This window comes from Heterodontus francisci, chromosome 36 (genome assembly GCF_036365525.1).
Source record: "Heterodontus francisci isolate sHetFra1 chromosome 36, sHetFra1.hap1, whole genome shotgun sequence".
Classification (NCBI taxonomy): domain Eukaryota; kingdom Metazoa; phylum Chordata; class Chondrichthyes; order Heterodontiformes; family Heterodontidae; genus Heterodontus; species Heterodontus francisci.
The window spans coordinates 35,883,070-35,900,464 of NC_090406.1; the positions used below are offsets into that span (position 1 = coordinate 35,883,070).

At 41.4% G+C, this 17,395-nt stretch overlaps 1 protein-coding gene across 3 annotated transcripts in view; it reads left to right on the top strand.

The window, feature by feature from the left end:
* The window catches only part of sema6bb (sema domain, transmembrane domain (TM), and cytoplasmic domain, (semaphorin) 6Bb), a 578,950-nt gene that overhangs the window by 117,692 nt on the left and 443,863 nt on the right, over nucleotides 1-17,395 (top strand). For 2 of the 3 annotated variants that reach the window (XM_068016532.1, XM_068016534.1), the window contains exon 2: nucleotides 2,945-3,034. The gene's annotated coding sequence lies outside the window, so the exon portion shown is untranslated. Of the gene's footprint in view, nucleotides 68-2,944; nucleotides 3,035-17,395 lie in introns of all 3 variants that reach the window. The other variant, XM_068016533.1, reaches the window with a different exon arrangement.

Genomic DNA, 17,395 nt, shown 5'->3' on the forward strand with positions numbered 1-17,395 from the left:
AGAAAAGTGGCCCAGCATGCTCAATCTTTCCTGATAGTTGCATCCTCTCAATTTTGGTAAAACCCTTGTAAGTTTTATCTGCACTTTGACCAATGTTTAAGATCCTTTTTGTAGCATGGAACCAGAACTGCACACAGTATTTCAAATGTGGTCAAACCAAGGTTGTATACAAATATAACATTGCCTCCCTGCAAGGCTGGGTTGTATCTATTTTAATGCAAGGAGTCTTACTAGTAAGGCAGATGAATTGAGGGTGTTGATTAACACATGGGAATATGATATTATTGCTATTACTGAGACATGGTTGAGGGAAGGGCAGGACTGGCAGCTCAATATTCCAGGGTATAGAATTTTCAGACGTGATAGGGGAGGGGTTACAAGATGGCATTGCACTGTTGATTAAAGAGACAAATACTGCAGTAAGGAGGGATGGTATCCTGGAAGGTTCCTCTAATGAGGCCATATGGGTAGAAACTAAAAACAAAAAGGGGGCAGTCACTTGGCTGGGAGTGTACTACAGGCCTCCAACCAGTCAGGGAGAGATAGAGGAGCAGATATGTAGGCAAATCTCAGAGGTGCAAAAATAATAGGGTAATAATAGTAGGGGATTTCAACTTCCCCTATATTAGAGGGGATAGTATTGGTGCAAAAAGCTTAAAGGGGGTGGAATTCTTCAAGTGTATTCAGGAGAGCTTTTTTGAGCCAGCACGTAGAGAGTCCTACAAGGGGAGGGGGGGGGGGGGGGTTGCGCTACTGGACTTAATCCTAGGGAATGAAGCCGAACAAGTGGTAGAAGTGGCAGTGGGGGAGCATTTCGGGGATAGTGACCATTTATATAGCATCTTTCATGACCTCAAGATGTCCCAAAGTGCTTTACCAGCCATTGAAGTACTTCTGAAGTGCAGTCATCGTTGTAGGAAACACTGCAACCAATTTGTGTGCAGCAAGGTCTCACAAACAGCAATGGGATAATGACAAGATCATTTGGTTCTGTGATGTTGGTTGAGGGTTAAATATTGGCTCAGTCACTGGGGAGAACTCCCCTGCTGCTCTTCGAAATAGTGTCATGGGATCTTTTACATCCACTTGAGAGGGCAGATGGGGCCTCAGTTTAATGTCTCATCTGAAAGTGCAGTGCTCCCTTAGCACTACACTAAAGTGTCAGCCTAGATTTTATGCTCCAGTCTCTGGAGAGGGTCTTGAATACACAACCTTTCTGACTCAGGCGAGAATGCTACCATTCAGCCAAGTCTGACACACTATTTGGAACAATCGTTGTATTTGTTCATCCTTAGAAGTCCAGTCAAACGTGTGGATGCAGCCAGGACCACAGGCTGCTGCCAAACTAGCTCTCAGCATCCTTGTCAGGCACAGGCATGGATGATCGACAGTTCCAAAGACGAACACAAGGTAGTCTGGAAAAATAACTTCAAATTGTAATAAAGGGAAATTGTGAGGTCATGGCATTTTAAGAGCTCAGAGGTAGGCACATGTCCTCTCCATGGTATCACGCAACAGTGCAATCAGCCTGTGCAGCAAGACTGATGTCTATACTGAAGCTGCGATTCCCAAGGAGTAGTCTCATCAGTTCACTCTGTCAGCTGGTGCCAGTTCAACAGCTCCGATTCTCAGTCAGTGAAGAAGCTCCGACCAGCAGTGAAACATCAGACAAAATGAATACTGACTACCAGGCTCCCTGTAGATTTGATAGAATTCTGTCACTTCTTTGTCTCAGATTAAAATGTATTTTTCCTTGTTTTCTCCCCTTCTCTGCTAGAGGATTTAACCCCTGCTGAGTTGAATGCTATCTGGTTTAACTGAACTTTCACCATTACCACTGCACAATTTCAATATAAAACGGCCACTGACGAGCTTCGTTGTTGGCTCTGTAGCTAAATTATTTTTGTTTTATCAGATGTACTATTGCTGCCATGAACCCCCAGTCCCCCATTTTGTTTTCTTGCATGTTCTTACTCCTCCTCAGAATCTCACTCTGTTGAAATCAATATTCATCACAGCATCTGCAACCATAACACATTCATTCTCAGGTTGTCAAAATACGGCAATTCTTACCTTGCTCAATTATTCCTTTCTCCTATAATGGGTGTCTACTGGTCCTACTTTAAAGCTAACAGTCAGAGTTCAGGCTGGCCTCCGTGTCGTGTTGATAATTGAAAAACAGGCCCCAAAAAAGTCCCTACTCTAGGCACTTTGGAACAGGGGAAACTGGATCAGGAATAGGAACACTGGCTAATATTTCCCCCAACTTAAACCAGGAGCACTGAGGATAATTGTCTCATTTTCCCATATCTTGTTGCAACTCAGATCAACAAACATTGGGGATTAAACATGGGGCCTTCTGTAGGCTCTGCAGCACACCATTTGGTTTGCCAGCTCTCCAGGATTGGTCTGAAGTTGCCAGGAATTATTGATTAATCTTCAGTACACTGCTGCGGGTGACCCTGGAGAAAAATCATTGGGCATTAAAAATATTTTTTTTTCATTTTCTTTGAACACTTGTTTATTGGAGTTGGGAGAAAGACTGTTTGCCTGACGGTCAATAATCATTTGAGTGACAAAAAGTCTGTGTGCTTTCCAGTTGTCTAGCGTAAGTTTGTGTATCGTGAGGATGTATGCTTTGAGTAACCAATGGTGGGAGCGTGGGGGTGGGGCAGTTGGAAATAGAAGGTCATGTGGTGAAACCTCCAGGAATACATTCAACCAGGGTTGGCAACCTTACGGGGCCATGCAATGCATTTACCTACTGAGCCATCTGGTGAGCAAGGGCATTGTTTTAGTTGGAGTTGACTGCTGTTAATTAACTTGCACCCTGCAGACTGACATTATGGTTATATCCTTTGCAGATCGGGTCAAACATGGAAGCATAGTAGTAGTTTGAATGGAATAGTGGTTAATTCACATCATATTTGTTTGTTTGTTGCAGGTTGAAGTCCTCCTCTGCCTGACCTTCCACAGCTCAGGTAACTCCAGTGTAATGAGCTTCATCAGCCGCCTTCTAATTTCTTGTGACTAGGTAGGACATCTTCAGCATTTTATCCACAGGGAGACTAAGCTCCCGGACTATACTAGCAGTAAACGTCATCCTTATTGTCTGGTGAATCATGTGACAGCACTTCCTCTGCCCCTGCCTCGTAAGGCTAAGTCCATACTGGATAGACCTTGTCAGTTAAACCATTGGGAAGCCCAAGCTTCATATGGGGTTAACTTGCCCTATGTAATCTTCAAATACAGTCTCTAACCCATTTGCATAAAGTCTTCTTTGGCCTCCTTGTCTCGGGAGACAATGGGTAAGCGCCTGGAGGTGGTCAGTGGTTTGTGGAGCAGTGCCTGGAGTGGCTATAAAGGCCAATACTAGAGTGACAGACTCTTCCACAGGTGCTGCAGATAAAATTGGTTGTCGGGGCTGTTACACAGTAAATGGGTTAAATCCTGTGCTAAAATATCAGAGGAATTTCAGACACATTGTGCGTCGATATTAGATTGATTTTTGCGTCAACAATTTTTAAACTTAAAAATAAATTCGTGCAAAATCGCCAGAGGCACAAGCCTTTGATGTAGAGGAGTCAGTTTTTCAAACTAGGGTTATTTTTGTCCAAGAAACCTAAATGAATGGCCAGTAGCACAGTAACAACAATGTAAAGGGAAGGGAAATTAGGTAAATCAGGTACTGGTGGTCAGGTGCTGGAAAGCCTAAGTTTTAAAATTCCGCATTGCCGTTAACTGTCCTATATAATCACTTCATTAAAATCCAATGGGACACTTCATCTTTTATTTTCAGTGAATTTTTGCATTAAAGGGAAGATCAATAAAATTTAAATCCCCATGACTAATTTTTCTGGTAGGTTTTGTACATTGTGCACTGTAAGAACTAAAGAATGCCTGAGAGAGGAAAAGGTAATTCACCTTATTGAAGTATTCCTTGTCTAGCGACCAACATCCCAGCATTTTAAATATCCCTAATATTTTTACCTCTATTACGCTGCCAGGAAGATTATTTCAAACAATTTATCACCTTTAAAAGTGAAGAATTTCTTTCTAATATCTATTTTATAACAATTCATTTCTTCTCTCCGACATGCATGATCTGCTTTGAAGTAATGTTCTTGACCCCTCCACTATCTCTACTTTGTCATACTGCTTGTCTGACATGCAGTACCAAATGAGCAGAAATTTCTTCCAACTAAGTATTGGGAAGATCAAAGCCATTGCCTTTGGTCCTGACCACGAACTCCGTTCCCTAATCATAGACTCTATCACTCTCCCTGGTCACTATCTTGAGGCTGAGCCAGACTATTCGCAACTTTGGTGCCGTATTTGACCCTGAGGAGTGTTTCCAACCACACATCCATCACCAAGACTACCTACTTTCATCTCCATAACATTGCCTGTCTCTGTCCCTGCCTCAGCTTATCTGCTGCTGAAACCCCCATCCATACCATTTGTTACCTCTAGACTTGACTATTCCAATGCTCACTTGGCCAGCCTTCCATTATCCACCCTCCATAGACTTGAGCTCATCCAAAACTCTGGTTTCTATAACCTAACTTGCACCAAGTCCTGTTTACCCATCACCCCTGAGCTCGCTGACCTTTGTTGGAGAAATCTCCAAGCCTGTTTGTGAAGCAGACACTGGGACTAGGATGCTTTGGTGGAGATTGTTTATTGCTTGTCACAGAGCTTACTTCTGCTCTCCAAAGACCACCACCAACCAGTGCTGGCTGGCTCTTTATATATCCACTTGAATACAATTAACTAATTTACACCTAACACCTGTTCACCCTATGATCTTGAACTACCAGGAATTTATCATTCATTAACAGAACTTCAGATCCTAACAACCTACATTGACTCTCAGTATGGCAATGCCTTGATTTTAAAATTCTCAACTTGGTTTCCAAATCACACCATGGCCTCATCCTCGCCCCGTGCGCTGCCCCCCACCCCATTTCTGTAATTTCCTACAACCCTTCAATATATCTGCATTGCTTCAATTCTGGACTCTTTTGGCATCCCCAATTTTAATTGCTCCACCACTGGCGGCCATGCATTTAGCTGTACCTTTCTTTTCTCCTTTTAAGACGCTCCTTAAAACCCATTTCTTTGGCCAAGTTTTTGGTCATCTGTCCCAATAACTCCTTATGTGTCAAATTTTGTTTGAAAGTGCTCCAAAGGATGTCTTACTATGTTAAAGACACTATATAAATACAAGTTATTGTTACTGTTGTTTTATCGAGCTAATTTTCTTATACCTCTGATGCATGCAGATGCTGACTGTTTCATTAGAATTGAAATATCATAGTGGAAAGGGCAGCATAAAATTTTAATATATTTAAGACTAATTTTATTAAACTATCTTCCTGGTGGAAAACCTGCCTCTGGTTTCCTGATCTGCGTTTCCTGCCAGAAGTACACATTCAGAAAATTGTTTTTTGTTGTCTCCATTTTAATTTTTTCAAGAAAGGCATTGGTGATTCTTCCATTTGGAGATTTGACATCGGTGATGAAGATCATCCCAAAATGTGTCTGTCTGTCAGCTGAGCACAATGCCATTGTGACATATATTCTGGCAACTCATCTACCTCCCCACAGTCAGATGCTGTTTGAATGAAGACTGGGCTCCTTTAAAATGCATGAAAATAAAATGTTTTCCCTTAATCATCTTCGTACTCATCAATATGGAAAATGTCAGCAGTTTTTTTTTTACTGCCACAACATCAAAATACATCAGCTGAAATTATTTTTCAAAAACCAGGCAGACCAGAGAAAGTGACATTTTCTCTTGACCTGTCTGCAGTCTAATGTTTAAATCAGGCATATGATTCAATTTTGGAGGGATAATGAGAACCACAATGGGGAAAAGAGCGGAGTTTAAAAATAGAATTTGTTTTTATGTAACTAACACAAAGAAACAGGAAATACTATTAAGCTGTACATGCCTGTCCCTTTTTGACACATGAACCCTACCAACCTATCTTCTCTTTGTATCTCGTAATCACTTCTCTCTCCAGGAATTCATCTGTCTGTTGAATGCATTGATTTTCCCTGCTTCAATGGCCTATCCTTCATACCACGTTTCTATTATCCTTTGTGTTTTAAAAAAAAAAGTACGTCATCATTTCCCTTTTCGTACCTAACTTCCAAGTTTTTCACTTGAGTCCACTGAGATTAAAACCCTTCACTATTGTAAAGCATTTACCTGAATCAACGCTGCCAATTCCCTTCTTATCTTGAAAACTTCCATTTATAACATGGCCTGAATCTTAATTGTTAATTTAATGAAACTTCGATGCTCTCTGCCTGTTAAATATTAATCGCTGGAAGTGACTCAGATCTATGTTGCCTGGGAAGGAAGGTATTAAGGAAGTTGTACCTAGATTTTTCTGTGTATATAAATGAATGTGATCTTTTGGAAGTGTAGGCCCTGGGTCCTAGTATTTCTCAGACAGTTCAACTGGAAGCTGTGGAAAGGTCATAACAAGTCAATGGGCACAATTTCACTTTTTTTGTGTGAATTCTGTGCTGATCAAAGTGAGGTGTTAATGCTGGAGAATGAAATACTTTCCATTACATTCATTCAGTGTTAGCATCAAGCACTGCCAGGGGTCTTCTAGCACAGTTAGAAGCAGAATAAAGCCCCTCTGCCCCAAACATGTGCTTCAGCTTAACCACAGAATAGCACTACCTACTACACCAAGAGAGGATTTATCCATTTCCTACACCAGCCATTCTATGATCTCTCTGAGTAGGGTTGCCACTTCAGTGCCAGTTTTGTGCTATGGGTGCATACCCAGTAGAAACTGAATCATCACTGGCAATGGTATATCCATTGTATTCTAGAATGACTGTGCCAGCGACAAGGATGTTCATGGCAGGTGGGTGCGTTGATGACAATGCAGGCAAATATATGAAAGACACTGTCTACCACAAGCCTCACATAACCACATTCCGATGATGCTCTCCAGATTACTGCTCTGATGTTGCTGATCCTTCCATCTCTTGCACCTTGCCTCCATAGTCTCACAGTGTTGTAGCACAAAGTCCTTCACTCCCTGCAGCTCGTCATTTCTGTCTGTCAGTGACCAGGGATTCCCTAGAGTCAATGACCATGTTGTGCCACTTCAAATAAATCGTCAGTGGGTCCTTGTAGCGCCTTTTGTTGTTGACCTTCTTTCTTTTGTCACCTATAAGTTCTCCACAACGACTATTCAAACTATTTTTACATTGAATCCTTCTTGTACCTGACAGAAACAGGAGTCTTATTTTGATTTGAACCCGTATCTCTCAAATGAAAGACTGCTGTATTATACAGACTTTGAAAATGTTACAACAAAACAAAGTAGCAATGTCTCACAGCGTTATTCTGTGGCACAGAATGGTAGGACACTGGATTGTGCTTGTGATTCCTGAACTGTAAGCTCCCATACCCATCAGGTTCTTTTGCGGAGCACGAACAAGAGTGCATCCCCTTAATTCTAGATTGTTAGCAGGTTCAGGCAAACTTCAGCCTTACCAACCATTTTTTTTGTTTTGTTTTCAGCACATGTAGTGTGCTGCTAACAGAAGATGACATTAATCAATAATCTGTTGTTTACCTCTGCCTTTATTCTTCATGTTTCCACTGTGCATTTTGGAGGTGAATGCAAACTTTAAATCAAATGCCATTTGATTGGCTTAAAAAAAACCTCTCAAAATGATTGTTAGCAATTTTGATGGCAATGAATTTGCGATTGGCAGGGTTGATTCATAAATCTGGCTCAGGTCAATGTTTGTTTGGCATTTTACTGCAACCAAACAGGAGGGACTGCCAGTTTAGAAATATCTCAGTAATTCATATCCACCCCCAAAGAACATATCTGGAGAAGTAAACTTTTCTTCATCATGTAAAGAGTTAAGAGCTTGTACTCTTGAGGGTAGATTTCTCTGGTATAAAGATTCTGGGACAGTGTCTGAAGATGGTGCTGATTTTTAGTTTCGGGCCAGAAAATTGTGACTTGGTTCGTTTAAATGTAGTTTTCACTCATCTGTGACATTAGCAATTATCATTCAGATAATTGGCCCATTGCAGTGATTCTGTCGATGCAAAACTCGTAATTATTTCTCAATCACTTCACCAGAGTGCTTTATGCAAAGCCACCATTCCTGTCAGTTCAACTGATTTTAGCTAATTTTGAGCAATTTCATCCAGATGCAACAAATAGTAAAGCAATCTACCAGGTTCACAAATGAAGAATAGTTATTTTGGACAAGGCACCAATGGGCTGCCAGAGCCTGTGGAGCCATAGTCCAGCAAAAACCATTGGCTTCAGGAGAGGGGAGGAAAGTGCAAAGTTGCCCTGATACGAAAAGTAACCAGGAGAAATGTGATATTAACTGTGAAGGTTTTAGTATTGCACACATACATAATAAGAACTTTCAGACTTGGAATTTATGCAGTATAAAAATATCAACTGCTGTTGTATTAAATCGCCACTGTTGTATTTTAACGGAGGCATTAACTCATTTATTCCCATGTGTTATCAGCTTGCTAAAGTGTATTTTAAAGGGTTAAATGCACCACCTGGTGTGGTATGAGGCATAAGAGCCAGGAAAATGCCAGGTTCAAACCTAAACACACGGGAAATTCGGGAATGAAATTTCACACCACATCCCTGAAGAGGTGGAATGAAAGAACGAACCAGCATTTATATAACACTTCATCCTGTCTCCCAGAAATACTCCAAAGTGCCTCACGTACAATGAATTACTATTAAATTCATTTTTTACAGAGGCAGTACAGGGACCTGTATTTTTATTTAGCTTGCTTGCCCTCAAAGTGATCTATTTGTTTGAGAAACGGCACCAAATATGTAATTAGTGACCCACATAAAAAATTACAGGAATATGGACTGCTTTTCCAAGAAGACGAGAATAAATCAAATTAAGATGTAAAGACACATACCTCAAAAGATTCTTAATTGGCACATTTTTTGACCATATTGTGAAGAATATGTGGCAATTTTCAGATTTACATTGAAATTTTAGTAATTTTACAGGTAACAGCAGCTAACAATGAAATGCTTCCTGCTTTGTTCTGCATTTTTTGCGAGTGATTCCCTTCACATTGATCATTATAAGGAAGTTTATAATTTATTGCACCCAGTCTGATTATCTCAACTCTTGAGGTTGTGGAATCTTGCTGGGACACAGTTCTACAGGCATCAACAAGTCTTCACACAACCCCACTCAACTGGCCATTCATCAGGTGCAAGTCCAGATGGCAGCTGCTTGACTATTCAAGGCATCACGCCATGCCTCATGCAGGCTCAGTCAACATGAACACATCTTTTCCATCAGGGGTCACAGGATTGTGATCAGAAGCACAAACCTTGGCTGTATTTCCCTTCTCTAATTCAACCCCTTAACTTACCTGCCATCCCAATTGCTATCCCTACTGAAGCCAACTAACTGGGAACAAATCAGGAGCTGAACGCGTGGTCTTCCTGGTCTGCATGGCTCAATAAAACACTGAAATGTGCATTTACTGGTTGAGCCATTGGGGAAATAGCTCATTGGATTTGTAAAGAGGTGTGCAGATGGTGACAGCAGCTCTTTAAAGACTGTTTTAAACACTTAAGTCTTTGTTTAATTCTCCTCTTTTTCCTTCCGCTAATTTGCATTTATTTAAACCAATCGACTAATAACCCAAATCTTCAACAGATCTCATTGCAACTTTTAACGAGTTTTTTTTTGCCACTGGGTTTTAAAACCGTACAAAAGCCTGGGACCAATACCATGAATCAACCTATTATACACTTCTTTAGGCCTTTCTGACAACACACAATTGAATTGAATTGAATTGAAGGATCTGGTTACTGGGAATGCTTGCCAATCAGAAAGAAAATACTATTAAACATAACGAAAGCCACTAAAAAGAATAAGTAGGAGAGCAACTTACCCGTCAGGCTGCTGCTACTGAAAAGTTTAGCATCTTTATCCCGCGAACAATTGCTATCCTGGTGAAATCTGTAGAGTTTTGAACGTAGATTCCCCTTATTTACATTGATACAAAACACAGAGGAAGCCTTAAACATTTTATGTAAATACGCAGTCAGAATTAAGTTTTGATTTCTTTCGAAGAGAATTTTGAGTCTTATTTTTGTTTCAGTTTTGTCCCCTCCTCTTCTGAAGGTGCTGACTGATGCTGACCTACAGTTTCAGGAGCACCAGCTGCTCCTCTGTTAAGAGAGATTTTGCAGACTAAGCACTGCAGACACAGTCAAGTTACTTCGTGCAGTTACTGTTCTTATTTGGATAAAAACAGCAGCCATTTTGCATGCAGCAAGGTCTTACTAACAGCAGTCAGATGTGCAGTTAGTTATGGGGGCAGCATTTGCTGGACAACTCCCTGCTCATCTTCAAATAGTCATAGAGTGATACAGCACTGAAATAGGCCCTTCGGCCCACCGAGTCTGTGCCGACCATCAACCACCCGTTTATACTAATCCTACATTAATCCCATATTCCCTACCACATCCCCTCCTATATTAATCCGATATTCCCTGCCACTCTCTTACCTACACTAGGGGCAATTTACTATGGCCAATTTACCTATCAACCTGCAAGATCTTTGGCGGTGGGAGGAAACTAGAACACCCGGTGGAAACCCACGCAGTCACAGGGAGAACTTGCAAACTCCACACAGGCAGTACCCAGAACCGAACCCGGGTCGCTGGAGCTGTGAGGATGCGGTGCTAACCACTGCGCCACCCATAAATAGTGTCATGGGATCTTCAATTTCTACCTAAACCAGCATCCAGGGCCTTTATTTACATTTGACACTGAAATATTAACCTAAATGATGTTACTAAATCCTGGAGTGAGCCTTGAAACCTACACCTTCCTGACTCCACGTGCTACCAACTGAACCAAGCTGATTTACATTGCCCAAAAAGAATGTGTGAACTTAGAGAGTGAGTATTTGAAGGGTAATCGATCGTGACACCATCGCTGAGATCCAAACACACTTGTTCTGCAGAAAAAGTCACTGGATTGGGATCAAGAGTTGGGAATCTGTCTCCAAATGTAGCACTATCTGTAATCTTCTCATTTCAACCTTCCCCTTTTCTAGTTTTCTCAACTACTCCACAGTTTGTCTCTAACCATGACAACAAGGTAACCGTTTGCAATGTGTTTGCCTGTATGAGCTGACTGAGTCCATATGAATGGACTGTCTATGTAGCATTCCATATGCTAGGCTCTGCAGGCATGAAACAAAGTTCACCTGTGTGCTTTCAAGTAATCGCGTGTGCCCTGTTTACAGCATTTGCACAAGTGTTGTACAATCTGCAATGCATTGAAACTGGAGCAGGCTTGAAACCCCAGTGCATTGGTCCGTTCTGTAATAGAATGGCATAAATCTGAGGCGGCACATAATGTTGCCTTTTTGCTTTCCATTTCAAATACACCTACATGACTTTGTGAGAATTGACTCATTTCTACTCATGCTTTTAAACGGGGAAAAAAAGTAGAAGCAATATACTTTCTCTTCAAAATAATCTCTAGTTTCCATTTGAAAATAAAATGGTGTGACTGCGCATATAGAATCATATAATGATACAGCACAGAAGGAGGCCATTCAACCCACCATGCCTCTGACTTTTATAGAACTATCCAGTTAGTATTACTGCCCTGCTCTTTCTCTGTAGCTCAGAAAATGTCCTTTTTCGCGTATTTATCCAATTACCTTCTGAAAATGGCTAATGTGTCTTCCACCACCACCATTTCAGGCAGTGCATTCGAGATCGTAACAATGTGCTGCGTAAAAATATTTGCCCTCATGTAACCTCTGGTTCTTTTGCCAATTAGCTAACAAATATCTTTTTTAAGTATCAGTATCAATTGCTGAAGCAGCAGCCTCACAGACAGTCACCATTTTGTATCTTGATTACCTAGCTGCTCCATAACACAGTTACGGCAGACTTATGCTGCAATGTGATTCTATTCAGTGCAAGTGGGGCTAGCACTTTGGACCATTCAGCCCGAGAGAAACATTACTGACAGGGCACAGCTCCATAGTCCGCCAGCAGAGGGCTTTCCATGTTTATGTTGAAACACAAAAATACACTATTGCTGGAGAAAGCTAAATAAGCAAATCCATTCAATCCATCGAGAAAATCTATTGTAATAAAAAAAAAATGCTGAAAATCCTGCAGCAGGTCAGGCAGCATCTGTTGGGAGAGAAAGAGCTAACCTTTCCGATTGATGACCTTTTGTTAGTTCTTCCAGCAAAGCCCCCCAGGAAAATAGTTGAAAACGGCTGTTTATGCCGCTTCACTGAGGGCTCCACAGTGGGGTTGCCATGTCTCCAGGATTGGCCTGGTGTCTCCCGGAATTGAAGATTAATCTTCAGGGTGCTGCTGCAAACCATCCTGGAGAAAAATCACGAGACGTAAAAAAAAAACAACTTTTGTTCATATTCTTTGAACATTTCTGTTTATTTAGTTACAAAACTAAAAGGCCGTTGTCTAATGGGCAAGAATCATCCAATTGGGTAATGAAGAGTCTTTTTGTTTTCCAAATAGCATAGGACACAGTGAGTGTGGACTTGCTGGGTGACCAATGGTGGGAGAGTGGGGGCGGGCCAGATGATGCAGGAGATCAGGTGCTGAAACCTCCAGGAATACATTCAACCAAAGTTGGCAACCCCTGGCAGCGTTCGTGATAGATAGTCAACCCAGCATGGAATTTCAGAGTCTTTGTGTGTGAAGAGAAACTTCCTGACGTCAGTTCTAAATTCTGCCTATCAGCTGTTTAAACCTTTTCCTACTATCACTGTTCACCTTAAACTAGTGCTCCAGATCTTCCTTCTCACTACCAGTAAATAGCATACACCTCTGACATCTCCCCTCAAGACTGAAGAGTCCAAGGACTGATTTTAAGAACAGGTCAGGATCAGAGGCTGGCGGGCCCGTAACTTCGCACTGCTGGCCGTCGTGCTGGTTCAGCATCACAATTCTGACCCCAGCCCCAAGCTATTAGAAAGGCCGGGTCGTGGTCCACTCTATTTGATCTTTTAAATTTAGATTGTACACTACCATCATGTTCAGTAGATAGATAGTTGATGCCTTCAACAAATGCTGAAATTTATATTGAATAATTTAAGATTAATTTCTGTCACTTTTTTCCCTCCCTGTCTTTCTTTCCTCTGTACTCGTGCTTACTGGAATTCTGTAAGGGCTGGCAGCTTTGCTGTCCCTCACCCAATTCCTGGTGCCCTCGCCAACATTTCTTCATCAATCAAAAACAAAATAACTAATTGTGTGTCGGAATAATGGGTGCTGCCTTACTGTTCTCCTCTGGACTGTATGCATGTTGATTGCAAGGGAGGAATCGTAGCCAAGCTGATCCTGGCCTCATCTTATTCCCACATACATACTTTGCAGCACAAGTCACTGAACAATGATCGAGAGAGAACCCCAGCTGATTAAGCCAAGGAAAGTAGTAGCTAAGACCAACTATATCAGTGCCCCCACTGCTACAGCTGAGATCAGCAAACACAACACAGGCAAGAATCAAACTAGAAGCTTCCTTGATCTGTCTGCTTCAGTTCCACTATACGGTGCACACGCCCTCTCAGTTTTGGGGGAGGGGAAAATTCCGAGAGGAGAAAATGTCATGCTTTATATCCTTCTTATTTTGATCTAGTGACTGATGGATTCATAAATTATTCCTGCAAGGTTTCTCACTTATCACCAACTCTTGATTTTATTTTGCTAGAATCCTTATAAAGTCCTTGTGCATTGCTGATCAAATTTGGTTTGCATCTTGAGTCAGAATATTGTGCTTGAATCATACAGAACATCAGCTGCTCCAGTCAAGATAGTGCTTCTCGGTAAATAAAATTCAAGTACGGAGTCACGTCAGCAGAACTATTTTTTTTTTTCTAGCCAATGTGTGTCGGCTATCATCAGGCAAGATCTGAAAATGATTTATTTTTCTTAAGGCAGTCTTTTATTGAGGTCAATACTGAGGAAGTCAAAGCTTTTGACACAATAGTCATCACTGAAAATTTACTTAGTTAGCATTTTTCATTAACAACATTGTTAGAGTTTATTTTTGAGAAGTCTATCTGAAGTGACCAGGCGCATTGTACAAAAAATGGGAATAAGGGCAAATCAAAGAATAGTAATTCAGTGAAGCCAAGATTGGGTGCTAAAGGTAAGATAAATAGAAATCTGAAATAAGAAAGAGAAAATTCCGGAAAAACGCAGCTCCATCAGCATCTGTAAAAGAAAAAATAGTTCTGATGAATCCCCACACAAAGCATTAACCTATTCTCTTCCAGGTGCTGTTTATCTCCAGCTGTTTCTATTGTAAATTGTGACAGCCTGTAAATTGTAGGTAGAAGTGACGACTAAAAATGCAAAGAAGAGTTCATGGATGATTTTTTTTTTTACTTCACTTTGACTCTGACTCTGTTAATAGTACTCTTGCCTCTCAATTGTTGGTTTATGACCCACTCTAAGACATCGGCACAGAATTAAGGCTAACACTCCAATGCAGGGCTGACAGAGTGCGTCATTGCTGTTTCTGGGACCTTGCACACAAAAAGATTGACCTGCTTGCACATAGAACAACAGTAACTGCACGTCAAAGTAATTTGTTGTCTATCTGTGTCTTGAGATATTTCTGAGCAATACGGTAAGGCGTTAGATAAATGCATTTCTTTTCTCTATTTCACCATCGACGCACAGTGATGGCAGTTTGTACCTTCTGCAAGATGTACTGCAGCAACTCACCAAGGCTCCTTCCACAGCACCGTCCAAACCTGCGACCTCTACCACCTAGAAGGACATGGGCAGCAGGTGCATGGGAACACCACCACCTGCAAGTTCCCCTCCAAGTCACACACCATCCTGACTTGGAACTATATCGCTGTTCCTTCACTGTCGCTGGGTCAAAATCCTGGAACTCCCTTCCTAACAGCACTGTGGGTGTACCTACACCCCAAGGACTACAGCAGTTCAAGAAGGCAGCTTACCACCATCTTCTCGAGGGTAATTAGAGATGGGCAATAGATAACTAGCCTAACCAGCTCACATCCCGTGAAAGAATTTTTCAAAAATTAAGTGGAAGTCACAGGCTATATTTCCAAACAAGAATTTGTATTTAAAAACTTTCTGGCTCAGGCATTGTCCCAGTTTTCACACTGACTAGTGCTGTATTCATACACAAGTACAAGAATTGCTTCGTCTTTAAAGTGCTGTGCCGGCAATTTATTTTTAAGCTAGCCGTTAGCTGTTTCAGTGTAGCAATCATTTGGTAACAATATGTTTGACTGTATGATCTATTGCCAGTTTAAAGTTCATTGCAATCAGCTGACTTCAATAGTTCAACAGATAAGTGCACCATCCCATGTGATACCGCTCGTGAGCTGATTTCAGCTAGGTTATTGGTAACGGCTATACAATTGGTCTAGTGCCCCAGCTCTAGTGAGGGGGAGAAAAAAAATCAGATACACATCACTGGCTGCACGCTGGAGTCATGTTAATGAGCAGGCCAAATGAAGTTTGCATACTGCCTGCATCGGAGCAAACAGGAGCGGGTTAACTGTGCATAGTGATCCCTGTGTCCATTTTCAGGCCTGATACAATTTTTGAATTGTGAAGGCATCATAGTGAGTCCAAACCTGTTCTTGATATCCATTTTCCAGTAGGGCAATCGGGAACAAGAAATCCAGCTGACTTTTTCCTTTCCGTGGCTGAAACAAATTATAGTACATCTATTGCTAATTCAGTGCAGACTACGGATCTATGCCTCGGTACCACACCAGGCAATATACTTATCTGCAAGGCCATCAGTGGAGAAGGCGTCTAGGTTCTGGTGAAGTGCTGGGGGTCCAGGTTGTTGCGTTGAGCTCTCCTACCCAAACACACACCGGCAGGAGGTTCAGGAGATGGGGATCTTTATGCCAGCCTGAAACTGTTTTACTTTCTTCAGCTGCACAGAACAGATCAGCTGTGATCTCGAGTTGGGAGTTGCTCCTCTGAGCATATATTATTGTCCAAATATGTGACTTTATGCTCTTCTTGGTATTTCACCAGTTTGTGCTAATTGACATTTGTTGTGTAACTGGGACTAATGTGTTTGGTAAACAGCCTGGTTCAGATCCCTGGTAAAGATTTATCCTGACAATAAAAGCTAATGCCCATCTGGAAACTCTCAGAATTGTTACAGCACAGAAGGAGGCCATTTGGCCCGTTGTGTCTGCACCGGCTCTCCGAATCAGTAATTCACCTCGTTCCACTCCCTGCATTCTCCGTATAACCCTGGCACATTCTTCCTTTTCATATAACCGTCTAATTCCCTTTTGAATGCTTCGATTGACCTGCCTGCACCACATTCTCAGGCAGTGCATTCCAGACCTTAACCACTCGCTGCGGGAAAAAGTTTTCCCTCATGTCGTTTTTGCTTCTTGTACCAAGTACTTTAAATCTGTGCCCTCTTGTTCTCGATTAGCAACTGGTGCATAAAGAGGCATAGGGGAAGAACAGGCAGAGCTGAGTGCAAACAATGACAGACCATTTTCAGGAAAATTGATATGCCATTTTAATGGAGTTAAAAGAAATTGAGTTCTTCAGTTCCTTGCAGAAACATGTAAATAAGTTTCTGCAGTTAACACAAGGCATTAAGGCCAATAGATTATTATTTGGGAATTTTGAGAATAACCAAAACACTGAAATACTTAAGACGGTGTGTGATAACACTAAAAGCCAGGATACTCTCAGCTAAATTTAGGACTGTTAGAAATGCAGGATTGGCAGCTCTTTGACTGATGCATGCAGTTAGTTTACTGATTGTATTGGTCAGGATTACATACAAACTGAATGAATACAGGTATTGATCATGTTTCATTGAAACTTTTCAAGCTTGATCAGGTTCCTTGATCTGTTTGTGTGCTCCCAATCATGGCGTGTTGAGACGATCTCCTCTCCCATTGCATCCAGTGCTGGACAAATTCCAGTGCTGATTAGTAACTTTATTTCTGAAGAATGCAGCTACTGAACTACAGGTAGATCTGGGAATTGGCATTTTTTTTTTCCTAACTGATTTTCATTGCTTTCTGTATAAACAGTCAATTTAAATGTGAAAATGCTTTTGTGTGTAACAAGGTGAATTCAAAGGAATCCTTGGATGGATAAATGATGAGGTGTGTGGAATTAAAGGCTTTCTCCTTCGTGGAGATTGGAGAATTGGAAACTTGTTCATTCAGACATCCAATAACAGCATTAAGCATTTCCAAGTTAAGTGTAGCATGGTTAAATAGAGTAAGCACCATCTACTCCACTCTAACAATGTGCTCCAACAAGAACAGAAACCCATCCCATCCCCACTG